Raw genomic sequence first — 5,331 nt, forward strand, 5'->3', positions numbered from 1 at the left:
TATTTTATTAAAATTGATACAATATTATTATTATAATTTATTACAATAATTTTATTATTAAGTAATAAAGAAATTAATAAATTTAACAATATTTAATTCGATTTGACCTTTCAAACCATGATTACTTTGCTGTCTACATATTATATATATTATTGAGTTTTTTTACAGATTATTTTTTTTTATATCATTTGGAATGGTGGTCTCATCAGCAGTTTATTTCGCACTCGATGTTTTTGACAACTGGCAAACTATGCCTGTCATTATTAGCATGGATTCACATACCACTAGTGTCACAGAAGTTCCATTTCCAGCGATTACAATCTGTAATATGAATGGTCCAGTGAAAAGTAAAGCCGAGAAAATGGCTGTGTAAGTCACACAAAGAGAGAGAGGGACAAAGTGTGAGAGAAGGAGGTAGAGAAAGATAAAAATAGATATAGATAAAGATGAAATGAAAAAAAGAGAGAGAACAACGGAGAGCAAAAGAGAGACGTAAGAAAGATAGAAAGAAAAAAGAGAGAAAGAAAAAGAGAGAAAGAAAATGAGAAATAAATAAATAGAAAACAAACTTGGAGGAAGAGAAGAAGAAAGAAAAATGCAAAAGAGGGAGATAAAAAAAGAGAGAGATGGAGAAAGAGATAAAGATAGATGTAGATAAACACAAAATAAAAGAAATATGAAATAAAAGAGGGAGGGAGAGAAAGATAGAGTGAAAGATAGAGCGAAAGGAAAAGAGGAAGAAACAGAAAGAAAAAGAGTGGAAGAAATTGAGAAAGAAAGTAAAAGAAAACCGAATTTAGAGGGAGAGACAGAAAAATGTAAAAGTAAGAGAGTGCAAAAGAGAGAAATAAACAAACACGTGGAGAAAGATAAAATGAAGCTCTCCCCTTTTATTTTAGAAAAACACAGAGCAGAAGAGAGAAGAAGAGAAAGATAGAGACAATGTAGAGAGAAGGAAAGAGAAAGAAAGAGAGAGAGAGAAATAAAAATATGGCCAAAGTAAAAGGGAGAGAGAGAGATAAATAGAGATATAGAGAAAAATAAAAAGAAATGAGAGACAGAAAAACAGAGAGAAAAAGAGAGAGGCAGAAAAAAACAGGGAAAAGAGAGAGAGTAAGAAAGAGAGAAAGAAAGAATGATCGAGAAAGAAAACGAAAAAAGTAAGACAAAAGAAAACTTAGAGGGAGAGAGAGGCAATAAGAAAGAAAAATGTTGTAAAAGTAAGAAAGAGAGAGAGAGAGAAAGTAAAAGAAAGAGGGGTAAGAAAAGAAAGAGCAATATTTATATTTATATACATATAAGATTTAATTTATAATTTCACTATATAAATAAACTTATTTATGATTCAGAAACTCTACAAATTATGCATTACTACAAAAGTTTTGTAATATGCGAGTCAGCTTCAGCGAATATCAAGCACAAAAGAGCAAGATCGCTTTTAGTGAATATTTAACAGAGGTACAAATTAATGTTAATTATATATATTTTTTTAATTTATTAAATTTCAAAAATATAATATTTTATATTTATTAAAGCGGTTCTACTTGTGCTTACTTAGATTGTTGATTACATATAGTATGTACGTATACTAAATAAAAAACTTTTCTTTACCTCCTTTTCAAGTTATTTTTAAAATATTAATAAATTAAAAATTAAAATTATAACCGAATAGGGAAAAATAAATTTTTTCAAAAGATATATAAAAAACAGTTTCTACCCTATAATAATTGATTGCTATAAACATAATTTTTGTTTCTATAGTTGCTCATATTGCAAAGATTGATATAGTTTCTATTTATGATGGACTAAAGAGTTAATGGATTGACAAACAAAGTAAACAGTCGTAGAGATAACCCAGTTAAAAATATTTGTAAAGCTTATATTAAAAATTATGTTTTTATTGTTTAAAAAGTGGTTTAAATTAAATTTAATTTTAATGTCACTTCTGATGTTAGTGAATATTTTACTTAATAGATACTATTGTTGAAATCTCTCTATTAAAATGTTTTTATATTAATTTCTTTCTTTCTTTCTAGAATTATCAACCTTGTGAAAAGATGCTTTTGTACTGTTCTTTTGCTGCTACTGAGAAGAATTGTAGGAATTTCTTTAAGACTGTGATAACTGACGAAGGTCTATGTTGTGTGTTTAACACATTGCATCCATCGCTACTTTATAAAGGAAGGTCGGTACCATTTTCTAGTAAACATTTATTCAATTACGAATATTACGTATTTCTTATATGTCCCTTTATATTATACTAGAGTTTAAGCCTTAAGTTTTTATAACTGACAACTCGTTTCTCTTACATATTTTCGAAATATGTGTTAAACAAAAAATATTCATTTATCAATTTTAATATTTTTTAATCCGAAAAATATGTGATGAAATGAAATTTTATGTAAATTAAAAATATATATATAAATATATAACATATACTTACATCCAACAAACGATTACATCGCAATAATAAAATCAAAGAAATTTATTATTAATTGAGATAACTTATTAGAAATAATTACTTTATTAGATTATTTATTTAACCTAAATTCTTGAGAAACCCAACTCATTCGCTAAATCTCATATAAGTTGGTTAAAGCCACGGTTGCCACTTATGGTACTTTAGTACCCAAATTGGTATTTTTTTTTTCGTTTGGTACTCATGTTCAAAAAATGATACATTTTTGACGACCCAACTTTATTGTGGATATTTCCAATTAATTTATAAATGCAACTTTGCACTATTTTATATTGTGTTCATTTATAACACTATGAAAAACACAGAACGAAAAAACAAAAAGGTCCAAAAAATTTTGGACCTTTTTTTACAGAAATGGTACCTTTTTAAACCAATTTTGGTACAGGAAAAAATTTTCAAGTGGCAACCGTGGTTAAAGCAACAATTTTATACTCAAAAATATATAAAATTAAATCATTTTGAGGCACATATATCCTACTAGCAAATCTATATAATGACAAAAGCAGTTGTCTGAAACCCGAACATCAATAATGGAAATCATGTTAAAGACAAAGAGCAATTGTTATACATTCAAATATAAATAAAACAGATTAAAATTTATACAACTAAATATCTCTGTTTTCCTTCACACATATAGTAGTTTTTTTTAAGTGCATGAGAATTATAAATATTATTTTATTATATAAAAAATAACAAGTTATGTGATTTGAAGTTAAAAGCTGGTAACATAAAAGCATATATTAAAATCTGTAATTTACACTGAATGGTACATATCTTATTTAATAGTAATTTTTATTTCAAGTACTTGAGAATTGTAAGTCAAACTGGAAGTCAAATCGAAAGTCAAATTGAAAGTCAAATTGAAAGTGAAACGTGTAATTGAACGTAGTCTATATTTAGATTTAGATCCAACTGTTTTGTTATTCTAGATAGTAATTACAGAAAAAGAAATATAATCGTAAATGAACGTTTGATACAAGCTTAGATATGTTGCGTTAGTATTAATTTTATAAAATAAAGCAACTATTCACATACAGTTTATCTAACATGTAGTAACATTATATGGTAATAATAAATCATATATAATATAATATATAATAATTATATTTAATCTTAAAGTTTTCCTTATTTTTAATAAACATTAAAATTTTAAAGATATGATTTTGTAAGTGATTATCACTCGAGTATCGGCCGTTTGCCCGTTGATTGGAGTCCAGAAACTGGATATCCATCTAAATTACCATTGTATTATTATCCACGTGAAGGAAAAGGTGTATATAACAGCTTCGTTTTTAAATGTTTTTTTTTAATATTCTAAATATTTTATAGGTGCTGGTGTGTCCTTGGGATTTTCACTAGCAGTTAATGCAGATATAGATGAATATTTTTGTTCCTCGACTAATGGTGCCGGTTTTAAGGTAATTTTATATAATCTTTTTTTTTTCTTTTGGTGATAATAACGGGTATAATAATTGTTTCGCTTTTGAGAGTTTTTTATTATAAATAGATTTTTTATAAAAATCTATCATATTACATTTAATATAGACCAAAAATAGATTATGAGTCTAAAAAACTCATTCGTAAGAGCTTTTCAATAGTTAAATTTATTTCAATTTTATTTATTTATTTTATTTATTTTAATTTTATTTATTTATTGATAGTTAAATTTAATTTCATATAATTAAACGTGGTATATATAAACGTGGTATATAACATATATATAAACGTGGTACTGGCTGGCAGTGGAGTAAAGTGCTTCTAACCAATCTCTAAACAAAACCGATGACGTTCCAACCTTCGAATGAAAGCCAGAATGTTAGCCGTTTAGGATATTCTAATATCTGGTAAGGATATTATTGTCTAACAATTTCCTCTTGGTTTAGATATCTGTCTGTTTCTTCAGACATTTTTGTTGGTTTCTTTGTTGTGATGTTAACCTGTCGGATAATTAACCAATAATCTTTGCTCTATTGTAATAAGATGGGACGCGATACCGTAGTTGTAAAGACGAAAATATTTTTTTACCTGACAGTTATCTATAGGGTGTTGCTAGTAGCGTCTTTTTTCGGCTACAAAATACTTTTGTAATTGATAAATCGTTGTGGACTCACTTATTCCATAATAAGGCTTCTGTGGGCCAGAATTATATGGCTAAAGATATTACAAAAGGGAATTATATGAAATCATTAAGATGTTCACGTGATTCTGTATTTATAAGATTAATATTGTAGACCTATAATCAGTATAAAACTAAAAGTATGAAATCATGTTTCTCTTTTAATTTCAATTATAGTTGCAGATATTATATATAGTTTCTAGTTAAAAATGATTTAATTCATATTGTTTTACCCAGATAAGTGTACATAATCCAATTGATGCTCCAAATATAAAAGATACTGGTTTGCCCATAGAAATTGGTGCAGAGAGTCGTATGCGCGTCACACCCAGAGGATTCGAAGCTGTGCCAAGTTTACGTGATATTGAACCAAAAAAACGTCAATGCTATTTCAACAATGAGAAAGAGCTCGCCTATTTTAAATATTACTCTCATCGGAATTGTGAAATGGAATGCGATTCAGATTTTATGTATCGGCAATGCCACTGCATACCCTTCAACATGCCAATGATATATGATAATGCCGCAATTTGTCATGTGGAGAATTTTGATTGTATGGTTAATGCTGAAAGAACAAATTTCGATGAAGAGAGTTTATCTTGTCGGGAGGAGTGTTTGCAGAGTTGTGATGAGTTATATTATTATAGTGAAGTAACTGCAATAGCTTTGACTTCAAAACAATTCAATGCTCTCAATCGTGTGGCACGGAATCTGTCAAAGGAATTTTTACAAGAAA

This window comes from Teleopsis dalmanni, chromosome 1 (assembly GCF_002237135.1).
Source record: "Teleopsis dalmanni isolate 2A chromosome 1, ASM223713v2, whole genome shotgun sequence".
Taxonomy (NCBI): domain Eukaryota; kingdom Metazoa; phylum Arthropoda; class Insecta; order Diptera; family Diopsidae; genus Teleopsis; species Teleopsis dalmanni.